The sequence below is a fragment of the Nicotiana tomentosiformis genome, chromosome 10 (genome assembly GCF_000390325.3).
Source record: "Nicotiana tomentosiformis chromosome 10, ASM39032v3, whole genome shotgun sequence".
NCBI classification, from domain to species: domain Eukaryota; kingdom Viridiplantae; phylum Streptophyta; class Magnoliopsida; order Solanales; family Solanaceae; genus Nicotiana; species Nicotiana tomentosiformis.
In genome coordinates, this window is record NC_090821.1 from 64,762,662 (window position 1) to 64,776,631 (window position 13,970).

Consider the following 13,970-nt stretch of genomic DNA (forward strand, 5'->3'; position numbering starts at 1 on the left):
AGTTTGAGGTCATTCTGGATTGGTTTGATATGGTTCGACATGAGTTTTAGAAGTTGAAAGTTTAAAAGTTCATTAAGTTTCATTTGAGGTGTAATTCATGATTTTGATGCTGTTATGCATTATTTGAGGCCTCGAGTAGATGTGTATTATGTTATAGGACTTGTTGTTCTATTCGGACGGGGTCCCGAGGGGCTCGAGTGAGTTTCGGACGTGTTTCGAATTATTTCGTCTCATGTTTGCATTGCTGATTACAAGTGTTTCAGTTGTTCTTCGCGACCGCGAATATTAGGCCGCGATCGCGAAGTGATTCTTAGAGCTGGGTACCATTTCTTCTCCGCGTTCACGATAGAATGACCGCCTTCACGTTGTGTTAGGGCTGGTCTCCTTCGCGTTCACGTAGTGTTGGCTGAGCTGGGTAGGTCGATGGTTTACTCTTCACATTCACGATGTTCTTCCCGCGTTCGCATAGGTCTGTCAGCTATGTGCATAGTGTTTGCGAGGCTTGTGCCGCGAACGCGTAGAGTTAATTGAGGCACTGTAATTTTGTTCATCGCGAATGCGAGGATTATTCCGCGTTCGCGAAGGGATCACCTGGACAGTGTGTCACGACCCAAATATCCCTCCGAGTTACTTAAAAATATCCCTACTTTCCAGTTATTTAATATGAGATTTCTTAAGTTCTTAAACATCTTCCGATGTTCCATTAATAATACTTTGTTTCACAAATATTAAACTTTGATATTATGTGGTGTGTATCAAGATTATTTTTCAACCATTATATTTTCCAGCTATCAGCCTATCACTAAGTATAATACATAAGTCAAATTATTTCTTAAATCCTTATGTCTAAACATTTATCATCACAAAAGTAGAATGGATAAGGGTCAAATTGATATCAAAGTATTTGAAATTGTGCAACTTTATCTTTGGTTTAAATTTTAGTCCAAAATAATCTCATTTAAACCCTTCAACAAACAAGGATTTTAATAGATCCAAAATTATACCAGAGGATAAATTTGTTCGATTTAGAAAGACTCATCATTGCGGCATTAGTTCATTTAGTTTATGTCAGAGAAAGAGAAGAAACGCAGCAGAAGGTCAAAGAGAAATGGCTAAATTTTAAATGCAGTGCAAACTTTGACTAGTTTTAAATAGTACCATCAAAAGTGGTTATATGGTGTCATTTCAAAGTAAGACTGTGGGCACCCATACAGGCCGACTAATACCTTCCCTATTGATTTGGATAGAGGGCCGCTAGTCTACCAAGAAACTTATGAAGAATTAACCTAATAGCGCTTAAACTTAAAATAATCGGCGGATGTATAATACATGTATAATTTATATATAATATGTGTATAACAACCGTATATTCGGAAACAACCTCTCTACCCTTCGTGGTAGGGGGTAAAGTCTGCGTACAGACTCCTCTCCCCAGACCCATTAGTGGGATTTCACTGGGTCGTTGTTGTTGTTATTGTTGTATAACAGTATATAATATGTATATAATTTATATATTCCGGCTAAAAAAATAAATAGTGAATCTGCCTGGTTATTTGTATAAAGATCTCAAGAATTATGGACACTAGAAAACGTTCTTTTGGGCTTTAATTAATGGGTCAATAAACATCCCTTTGGACTATGTAAGATCAAACTGATGGAAGCCCAACCTAGCTGGATAAATCTGATGTAGTCAATAATTTGTACACCAAGGGAAAAAAAATCATTTGTATACCAAATTATGAGGTTTAGCTTTACCGGAATGCAATTCATAGTGTGGCATGGGGGTGTTCATAAAAACCCAAAAATCGAACCAAACCGACCAAAAAAATCGATACCTTTAGGTTTGTTTGGTTTTAGTTTTGAATTTTAAAAAATGATCAAGTTTTGTTTGGTTTTGGTTTTAATAAAAAAATAACGAAAAAAACCGAACCAAACCGACTATAGAAGTAGCTATTTAAATTTATTATTACACCTATATATATGTATATTTTTATATAAAATTTCTAAAATTCTATTGTACATATTAGTCGTTTATATTTTTAGTCTAGTTTTTTTTTTATTATAATAATCTAATTTTTTGCCTTTACATTCTAGTTTGATTAGTAGTTTTCTTTTGCTAAATACAAGAGTTTATTTCATGTAAAAATGATCAAATTTTAATTGAGTACTTAAATTATTCATCACTATTTGATTCAATTATCATCAATATATCTTGGTAAATGATAAATTTCTCAAAGAGCAATTAGTTTGATAGTGTTACGTTGAAAAAATATAGTCTCTAGAATATGTGTTTGGTAGTGTATGTCTCATATTTAAGAAAAAAACAGATAAATAACCGAAAAAATCGAAACCGAGCAAAACCAACAAAAATCGAATCGATAAAAAACTGACTTAATTGGTTTGGTTTGGTTTGGTTCCAATATTTGAAGAACCGACTTAGTTTGATTGATTTCTTTTTAGGAAAAAATCGATGCAAACCGAACCATTAACTCTATTGCAAAAGATTCACATTTAACAACGATCAAATTGCGGTAACATATTTTAATTTTAGTTGTTAATACACTAAAACTCTTAATGCAACATTGACAAGTCTTAATGCCTTTATACTTACAACTAGACAATAAGGTATATCTCATTTGCAATATATATATATAGAGAGATAGAGTTCAATATAGTAATTTTGATCAATATGAAACTTTCCACGGGTAAGAGGTGAGAAAATTTCAAGGGCTCCTAAATAGTAAATTAGTCGAGGCTACAACGTGACTTATGTAAAATTTGTAGTAGTACTGAACAAGGTGAAAGGTTGAAAAGAAAACAAGGTGAAAGGCAAATTAAACAAAAGCTAGTAGTATATGTTTATAAAAATTCCATTAAAGAATTAAATTACTCGTAGTTGCCTGAATTTTAAATATTACACTATAGTGAGAACGGCGTTGATACAATAATTAGTCCAAAGTAAAAACATAAAAAAGAAGAAGATAAATTTAGAGACGGATTTCGTTGAACCAGTGCTCCCTAAAGATTTTTAGTATTTATGGTGCCAAGTGATTTAAATTAACCATTTTTAAAATATACATATATACGTATACAAAATTTCTATCGAAATTTACAGAGTCCGATAACCTCTTAAATATTACATATATGTAGGTCCGCCTCAGGATAGACTCATAGACATAATATATAACCTTCAAACTATTACGATTCCCCTAATTTTTCCGAGTACTATTTCAGTATGGTTATAAATTAAGTAACGTATGTTTAAAGTATTGGGTTTTTTAATTAAAAATAGTGTGAATGGAAAATGGTGGGAAAAGAAATGAAGAGAAATGAAATTTTGAATTAATCCCTTTTACAAAGAAACTTTGTCCCTCATTGGATAGGAAGAGGAAAATTCTTGTGCTTTTATATATATATAAGCACTTCTTTTAGCTCTCAAAGAATTGAGAATAGAGTAAGCCTCGCGCCGTCATTGTTGCTTGCTCGGCTTGGCTTCGGATTTGGTTAATTATTTTGATTGATAATTATTTGGACCAAATTTATTTTCCATTTTCGTCATTTAATATTTTCTTTCCTAATATTTTTGCACGGAAAAAAAATATTAAATTCGCGGCATTATTTCCAACGGTCAAGTTCGCGACAAGCCATTCCGTTTAACAGAAATTATGTCGAATAGATACCCCTTCAAACGAACAGGCACCTTTGTACCTGTTGGGACTCAACTCTGTTGGCTATAAATAGAGAGGCTTAGCCTCATTTTTCACCACCGAAATCTGAAAATCTCTCCCCTCTATCTTCTGCATTGTTTTTTCAAAGCAAAAACATAACCATTTTGTGTGATTTGTAAGGGTGTCAATGGATATTTAAAAACCGACTAAACCGACCGAACACCGAATCGATTTTTAGGTTTCTTTTAATAAAACCGTAGGTTTTTATATAAATCTATAACCGTACCGATAATTAGGGTAGTTTTTTATTTTATGAAAATAAACCGAAAAAATACCGAACTATACCGAATAAATTTACAATGTGAAAAATATATTTATATATTAAGTTTAAAAATAGTAAAGCATTAAATTTTTTCTTGGGCCTTGGAATTATGAAACAGTTACAATCCAACAAATAATTAAACTCAAAATCCTAATTCCCAAACCTATTATGCTACTTCTATTGAAACTAAATTATTTCCAGCATCTTCACTAGCAAGACACAAGGTATTGTAGCGATTATGTGTAGCAAACTACAATGTATTGAATATGTTTCCTTTCGTATGATTTGGATTTATCTTTTTGAATTAATCTTCTATAGACTTTATTCTTGAATCCCAATTTGGTTAATATCTTTCCACTCGTGTGATTAATATTTTTTTTGTATTTGCTTAGCTTCTTTTACGATGTTGTAGAATAGTTGATGGACCTATACTCTAGCCATCTTTCATATTTTCTTAATTCATCACCTTTTAAACTGTAAAAATGTCTAGAGAGTTTTGCTAAGTCCTATAAAAGTACGTATGTTATTGCATTTTACTTCTACTAGGGACTTTTACATGATATTTAAAATAAATACCGAAAATTAACCGAACCGTACCGATTCCGAAGAGAAATTGACATAATTGGGATGGTTTTGAAAAGTCTAATTTTGGTTATACATAAGAGAATAACCGAAAATTGGTATGGTATAAATTTTATAAAATAACCGTCCAAACCGAACCACTGACACCCCTAGTGATTTGCTCCGCCATTTGAGTTTGTCGAAGTTCTGTGATTTGAAGTGCCGCTATCACATAATAGTTATTCCGTTCTATCTTGGGAGGAATTAATTCGAAACCTTGGACAACTGTGAGAAGATTAAATTTCTTAAGGATACACAAGAAATTTGTGAGCTCGAAATTTTTCTGTTTTGTTTTCTTAAACTAACGTTTCTGATTTTCTGGTTTTGAATACACAATACTAACAAGGTGCACTTATCAGCTATAAAGGTACTGATCGACCAATGCATGTGAAAACTTAAGTGTTGGAAAATAAAAGAATGAGATTGCATAAATTATTCATCCATGTGAGGCAAAGAATCAGTATTTTTTTAAATGAATTTACTTTGAAATAAACTTTACAAAAATCAGTATTAAAGGTTATTGTAGGATAGATAGGATCCCTTTCCCTAGAGGTCTTACGTGAATGAAAAAGACCTCATGAAAGGAAGCTACTTTCTTCTTACGTGACGCGAAATCTATAATTGGGGCTATAAAGTAAGTATTGAACATCGGATGAAAAATAAAAAATACTTTACGAGAATCAATCTTATATATTATTTCTTTAGGTTATTACCTTTTATCAGAAAAGAAACAATGAATCAGGGCAATGAAAATTTCGTATGGCATGTGATAGAGTGACTAATTAATTAGTCAGATCCTTACATTAAATTTCTACTGAACTTTGTGATCGGGATTTTGCAATCACTATATTCAGTTTATATTTTCTATGTAGTATTTGACCATTGACTGATGATTAATACAAGAACCACTAATTATCGATCTGAATCTTGGACGAATGATATTTTTTATGCAATTATCTGAGTATATTGTTGAAGAATATGCCCATGATTCTCAACTTATTACAATAAGATCAAAATGTTCACTTTTTAATTTAATAATTAGTATAATACAACAGACGGCAGACACACTGACTAGATGAAATATCTTCATATTTTTCACTGATAAATTCCTAGATTCTTTTCTTCTTCACGAGGTAGTTAATATTACTCCATCCGTTCACTTTTAATTGTTCAATATTATAAAAATAGATTTTCACTTTTACTTGATACTTTTAGAATATCAAGAGAAGATAATTTCTTTTTTCATGTTATACCCACAATATTAATTACTCACTTCATATCATTTTCTCGAATCCATTAAAAATATGGGTTCCTATATTGACTTCAACTAAATTTACAATAATTATTGCGTTCATAGTCAAATATTTATAGATATTTAGTGGATTTCTTAATATATAAACAGAGTTTGAGTAAAAACTATTGGGTTCCCGTGAACCCGTATGTCGAACTCCAAATCCGCCCCGAGTTTGCGTCGTACGCCGACTCTACCATTGACTATCGAGTTCGCACTACCTCTCGCCAACATAGATATCGCATAATTCTATCCACAAAACATAAATAGACAAGCAGAAATCTTTCGTGTTGTTCTCCTTCGTCCCTTCGTTTTCTGGAATTAATTTTCTTTCTTCTTTCTTTTATCTTTTAGTCCAATGACTTCCAAAGCGACCTTTCATAAAATTCTTCTTTTTTGTTATTTTTCGCTCGGTGTCTGCTATCTGCATTGAGGACCAACTATTTTAAATTCGCGCCGCATAAGACCCATTAAACAGAAAAGCGCTTTTTGCTATGATTTTTTCTAATCTCATTGCTCGATCCAAAACATCTAATTAAGGGTATGGAGGCCAGATCATATTCATCCTACCGGTACCTTAATAGTACTTGTTATAAAACCCTATTATACATGTTACCATATCTTAACCTATAGAACAAATGAATTTTTTTAATCTTAACCTACGAAGATTCCCTAATTAATCTGCTTTGCTACAAGATTCCAACTCTAATAAAGTTAATGGTTGTGTTTGATAACCCAATATACTAATACATCACAAGAGTGGTCCCAAATTCCATCTAAATTAAGAAAGAGGTTGGCTTATACCATCACCACATAAGCTAAGCATATAAGATACATACAAAGGCATTTAATCCCATCTGGCATTATCTGTATTGGCACCATAGGATAGGATGCCAAGTGGCAACACCCCACGTCACCATATATCCTTAAGTAGAGCACCAAATCGACAATGATGATTCAATGAATTTAGGTTATATACACTGACAACATAAAATTATTTTATAGGATTAATATAATTTAATCGAGCCGTGGAAGTAGTTATTAGTGTAATCGAGCCGTGGAAGTATTTACTAGTGTAATCAAGCCATGAAAGCAGCCATGAAAGCAGTCACTAATGTAATCGAGTCGTGGAAGCAGTCACTAATGCTTGTATTAGAGTAGAATGTCTACATCATATCTTTTGGATTCGGCCATTCCTCGAACCCTGCCTGAATATGAGATACTTTATGCATCACGCTCCCTTTTAGTGTAATTTAATCTATTATAGCGGTTAGTTATTTTTTATTAGATTATTAATTATTGTAATCATGGAGATTTACCTATATTTACTTTATAAGTGACATGATTGTGTAAATATTTTTACATTGTCGATGCAAAGAAACTTAATAGACGTTTGGACATAAGAATTATAAAATTTCAGAAAAAAGTAAAAATGGTATTTGAAAATTAGAGTTGTGTTGTTCATGAATATATTTTTTTGGCTGTTTCTGAATTTTGTGAATGATTTGAAGTGATAATTTTGATAAATAACTTTTTGAAGTTTTTCAAATTGCAACGACCCGACCGGTCGTTGTGAGTACTACAATCCCATTTTCTCATTTACTGCTCAAATTGGGCTTTACAGTTGTTGTGTGACTTGCCGGGGCAATTGGTTCGGGTCCGGTGAGGTTTTGGAATGAATTGGAACATTTAGTTCCAAGGTTTAAAGCTTAAGTTAAAATAGTGACAGGATATCGACTTATGTGTAAATGACTTCGGAATTTAATTTTGATGATTCCAATAACTCCGTATGGTAATTTTGGACTTAGTAGTATGTCCGGAAAATTATTTGGAAGTCCGTAGTGAAATTAGGCTTGAAATGCCGAAAGTTAAATTTTTGGAAAGATTGACCGGGGTTTGACTTTTTGATATCGGGGTCAAAATCCGATTCTGAAAATTTGAATACCTCCGTTATGTCATTTATAACTTGTGTGCAAAATTTGAGGTCAATCGGACGTGAATTGATAGGTTCCGGAATCGTTTGTAGAAACTAGAAATTTCAAAGTTCATTAGACTTGAATTGGGGTGTAATTCATGGTTTTAGCATTGTTTGAGGTGATTTGAGGGTTCGACTAATTCCGTATAATATTTTACAACTTGTCGGTATATTTGGTTGAGGTCCCGAGGGGTTCGGGTGAGTTCCGAAGGGTTAACAGATCATTTTAGGCCTTGGTGAGATTGTTGATATTTGTTGCTGCATTTTTCTGATTTTCTCTTTCGTACTCGCGAGTGGGCCCTCGCATTCGCGAAGAGTGTTTTCTGAGTATGAGGTTTTGTTCTTCGCGTTCGCGAAGGGGAGGACGCAAACGCGAAGGTAGGGTCTGTGTGTGCATCGCGAACGCATGAGAGGTGTCGCGTTCGCGAAGAGGAGTGAGGCGATTAGGGACCCCGGGTTCTTGTTCTACGCGTTCGCGAGGTGGCGGTCGCGTTCACGAAGGTGTGAGCTGGTAAAGCTTCGCGTTCGCGAAGCCGTGGTCGCGTTAGCGAAGGGTAAGATTTGCAAAGCTTCGCATTCGCGAAGAGTTAAATTTGTGGGCAATCGAGTTGTGCTTCGCGAATGCGAGGGACCTGTCGCGTTCGCGAAGAAGAGAGGCATGGACAGAAAGTTTAAGTTCAGAAAATGGGATATTTTCCATTTTTAACGATTTGGAACTCGGATTGAGGCAATGTTTGGGCGATTTTCAGAGGAAACAACAGGGTAAGTGTTCTTAACTCAATATTTATTAAATTACCCGAATCCATGGTTATTTTTATCATTTAATTGGTGAATTAAGTTGGAAAAGTTTGAAAACCCTCTTAGTTTAAATTGAGGATTTGAAGGCCGAGTTGTGGTCGGATTTGAGTAATTTTGATATGGTTGGACTCGTGGTTGAATGGGGGTTCGGATTTTGTAATTTTTACCGGATTCCGAGACGTGGGCCCCACGTGTGATTTTTGGGGTGCAATTTCGGATTTTTGGAAAATATTAGTATTTTGATATAAAATTAATTCCTATAATTTTTGTGGACTAAATCAAATTATTTTGACTAGATTCGAGCCGTTTGGAAGTTGATACGCGCATAATGGGATTTCTGGAGCATTGTTTAGCTTGCTCGGCATTGGATTTGGCTTGTTCGAGGTAAGTAACTCTTCTAATCTTGGAGTTGAGGGTATAAACCCTGAATATATATATTCTGTAAATTATTGAGAGGTGACGCACATGCTAGATGACGGGTGTGTGAGCGTGCACTATAGAAATTGTGACATAATTATTTCTGTGGAATTTTATAGTTAAATGATCTTGGCATTTTTCATGCGATTTTATGAGTTAAAAAAATTGAGCTGCAAAGCATATTAAAAATTATGTTGAGGCTATGTGCCAGTATTATTGGGACCCACAGAAGTTATATTATTGTGAAATATTTATTTTAAATTAAAAATTCATACTTAGTCATATTCATTTCATTGCATATCATATCTCAGTCTCTGTTGTTATTTATTGATACATCATATCATCATTTTTGGACTATTCTCATAATTTTGTGAGCCCATGAGAGAGATACTAGAGAGATTGATGACTGAGGGAGGCCGAAGGCCTGATTGTGAGGATATTTTTGGGATCGGGCTGTATGCCGCAGTAGGCCATGTTGGCTTTATATTTATTATACTATTGCACGTGAATTGTCCATGTAAATTCAGGTATTGATACCATAGCACGTGAGTTGTCCGCGTAGCACGTGAGTTGTCCGTGCGGATCCAAGTATTGATACCATAGCACGTGAGTTGTCCGTACGGATCCAAGTATTGATACCATAGCGCGTGAGTTGTCCGTGTAGTACGTGAGTTGACCGTGCAGATCCAGGGATTGATATTATGGCACGTGAGTTGTCCGTGCAACATGTGAGTTGTCCGAGCTTATAGCGCTTCGGCTGTAGGAGCCCCTCATGAGTCTGTACACACCCATAGTGAGCGCAGTCGACTATTAACAGGGATCGGGCTACACGCCGCAGAATGTATAATATTGCGCTGAGTGATTGAGTGTGTTGAACATAGTGAGAGAGAATGCGAGACAGTGAGATTGAGTACTCTGAGAGTGTGAGTACATGAGTATAATCGCTGAGATACATTGCATTGACATGCACATATGACATATATGCAGAGAGATGTATTTTTTCTCATGCTGTACGGTATCACATTATTCATGATTTCTCACGCATGTTGACAGATGTGCATTTGTTTTACACGGGTTATCAGGAAGGAAAATGAAACATATTGTTTATTATTGAAATAATTTTTGGAAAAAATTATTGTTCTTAAATTATTCATAGTTTTGGCAACTTCGGTAAACGATTTGGGTTTTCACTGATGTATTTGAAAGGAAGAAATATTATTTTTAAAATCATGATTTGGCTGAGCATTTTATCTCTGTGTTTCTTCTGGTATTATTTGCTTTATGTTGTTATGGACTGTTGTGGACTAGTTATTTTGGAGCCGGACTTGGTAGAAGCTCGTCACTGCTTTCAACCTACGGCTAGGTTTGTTACTTACTCAGTACATGGGGTCGGTTGTACTGATACTATACTTCTGCACATTGCGTGCAGATATTGGCTGTCGTTGTTGCTGTGCTCGATGGTTGTAGGATCTGAAGATGTACCTACGTTCCTGTTGTAGCTGCCTCTTGTTCAGGGTAGCCTTAGATTTATAAAAGCTCTGTTTATGTATTATTCAAACAAACTATGTATTTATTTCATTTTCGCTTTGTATACTCTATTCTTAGAAGCTCATGATTTGTACTACCAGTTCTTGGGGAGATGTATTGGTTTTAGATATTTTTTTTAATTAATTTCATTGGAATTGGATAGTTGGAAATTGGCTTACCTAACGGGTTGGGTTAGGTGCCATCACGACTAGTGGTATTTTGGGTCGTGACAAGGTGGTATTAGAGAACTAGGTTCATAGGTTCTACAAATCATGAGTAAGTGTCTAGTAGAGTCTTGCGGATCGGTATAATGACGTCCATACTTATCTTCGAGAGGCTACAGTGCATTTAGGATATATACTTCCCATCTTTCTTTCCTTATCGTGCGATATTGATTCAGCTTGAGACATAACTCTTTGAATTCCTTCCACGTATTCGTATGCGCACATGAGCGCTCAGTATCAGCTGTGCATCGCCGGCTTGTGATTCTATAGACGAGGTTCGAGATGTGTACTATGTGTTTTGGTGATGGACCAGTCTAGAGGACTTGAGGCCAAGTTTAGACCGCAACTTAAGCTCGGTAGTTTCTGTTGTGAGAACTTATACATTTGGACTCGTATGTCCGATAATGTCCCTACGAGTGGAATTTGTAGCTCGATGAGTGGCGGAATAGCGGTGTGATAGGTATGATGTGACCGCGGGATGTGTTAAGATGATTGGAATATGACGAGAAGTGTTTCCTTGAAATGTAAAGGAAAGGCCATTGGGTGCTTGATTTTCGATTTGCTATGACGAACAGTCTCGAGTAACGAATGTTTTGAAGGATCTTTCACATTGTTAAATTTTGGGACAGACCAAATTCTCATTTCTTGTTAATAAGTTTGGACTTGGAAAGATTTAATGATTGCGTAGAAATTGTGACTGCTAAAGGGTATAACAAGATACTAATTTAAGGTTAAGCAGGTGGGTTATCCCCTGCGGAGTAATCTACATAGGTTTATTCCTTATGACTTGAGTAGAGAGTTTCTTTTCTGTCTATGCGGCGTAGGTGTAGAGATTTGAATTTGAATCTGGCTGAGAAGGTTGACTTGATTGTCAGGAGAATAAATGCAAGCTTAGCGGCTGAATGGGGTATTTTTATGGTTGGCGTTACATGAGTTGGAAAAGAAGTTTCGTTGAACTGACGATAATATTATGACAGTAATAGAGTATGGGTATTGTGAATTATGGAGTGTTTTAATCTATGGCTTTGAGCCAAGTGGGGGAGCCTGCTATTGACAATTTGATTTCATGGTTAGGTGTTAAATTTTAATTTTGGTCTGAGGAATACTAGTATGTTGTTGGTTTCGGAGTAGTCACTACGATCAGGAATGGTGCTACGAGTATGCGAGTTGTGTAATATGTTGGTTGATCATATCCGTGTCTATAGTTATAGCTCGATGCAACTTGTTCGGACTTATACGGTGTGTAAATGTAAGATTTGTATCTTAAAAGAAATTCTAAAGGTTGAAAATTAAACTCCAAGGTTTATGGGTTAAGGATAAATTAATGATTTTCAGTTGTATTGTGTAGTCAAGCCTATGTGGAATAAGGTGACATCGGTTCACCCCCGAGTACGTGTGTGGTAATATGAAATAGTAATTTGATGGCTTGGAAATAACTCTTGGCGCGTTCGAGGACGAACGTATGTTTAAGTGGGGGAGAATGTAACGACCCGGCTGGTCATTTTGAGTACTACAACATTCCCCATTTACTACTCAAATTGGGCTTTACAGTTGTTGTGTGACTTTCCAGGGCAATTGGTTAGGGTACGGTGAGGTTTTGGAATGAATTGGAACACTTAGTTCCAAGGTTTAAAGCTTAAGTTAAAATAGTGACCGGATGTCGACTTATGTGTAAACGACCTCGGAATTTTATTCCGATGATTCCAATAGCTCCGTATGGTGATTTTGGACTTAGGAGCGTATCCGAAAAATTATTTGGAGGTCCGTAGTGGAATTAGGCTTGAAATGCCGAAAGTTGAATTTTTGGAAAGTTTGACCGGGGGGTTGATGTCACGACCCAAAATACCACCACAGTCGTCGTGATGGCACCTAGTCTCTAAGACTAGGTAAGCCGATTTTCATTACATTTCGAAGTCATTTTTTTTATAAACGAATCAACAACGGAAATAATTATAACAACCTCCCAAGACTGGTAGTACTGAGTCACGAACTATAACATAATACATGAAATGATCTCAATGATCGAATACTCAATACTGTTTGATTAAAAATTAACAGTAAAATAAAATGAACAGACTTCAAGGGACAGCGACGACCAAACAGCTCTACCTTGAATCTTTGCGATCACACTCTAACTCTGTCCGGTCCGATACCTCCAATACCTGGCTCTCCACAAAAATATGCAGCAGTGTAGTATGAGTACACCATGGTCGGTACCCAGTAAGTATCAAGACTAACCTCAGTGGAGTAGAAACGAGGTACAGTCAAGACACTCACTTGTTAAATAACCTGAACAACATAGCAGTATACAATAGTACTGGAAAACAACTAGCAATGATAACAACAAACTCAACCAGTGATATAACAACAAGGCAATAAGAACATCATAATTTTTACTCAGGCGAATAAGGAACACAAGTACAATCAACAAGTCAAGTCCTTCAAATATAAATCCTTTCACATATTATTCTTTAAGATTAATATCTTTCGAATATACTTCTTTTGAATAATTATCTTTCAAATATAATTCTTTTCAATAAATATATTTTCAAGTAAAAGTCACCATGTGACACCTCATTTCACAATCATAAAAATTACAAGTCTCAGCCCACTTTTATATTTTTCATGGCACCTCGTGCCCATATTTCTATCACCATCACACCGACAACTCACGTGTCAATAATAAAATCATCATATTTTTCTCCGGCACCTCATGCCCATATTATTTTTATAACTACACGGATAATTCACGTACAAAAATATCAATGTATATAAGATCCGCATGATCAATTTATTTTCAATAAAGTAAGGTTAAAAATCTTTAAATCAAGTAAGAAATCAACAAAAAGATAAGTTTATTTTAGAAATCGTTTGAGTGAGGAAATATGACATTTTCATTAAAATAAAGCATCAACTAAACTACTGATTTGGATATAGAATTTATTAAATTAAACATACTAAGAAATTTTCTTTTATTTAAAACAACTCAATCATCAAAAATAAGTACAACCGAAAAATACAAATTCTCAAAGTCTTGTACGAAAAAGTCAAGGTCAACACAATACATCAAGAAATATAAAACACTTAATATTAAGTCAAATAATACATAACGGAAAATACAAGAATT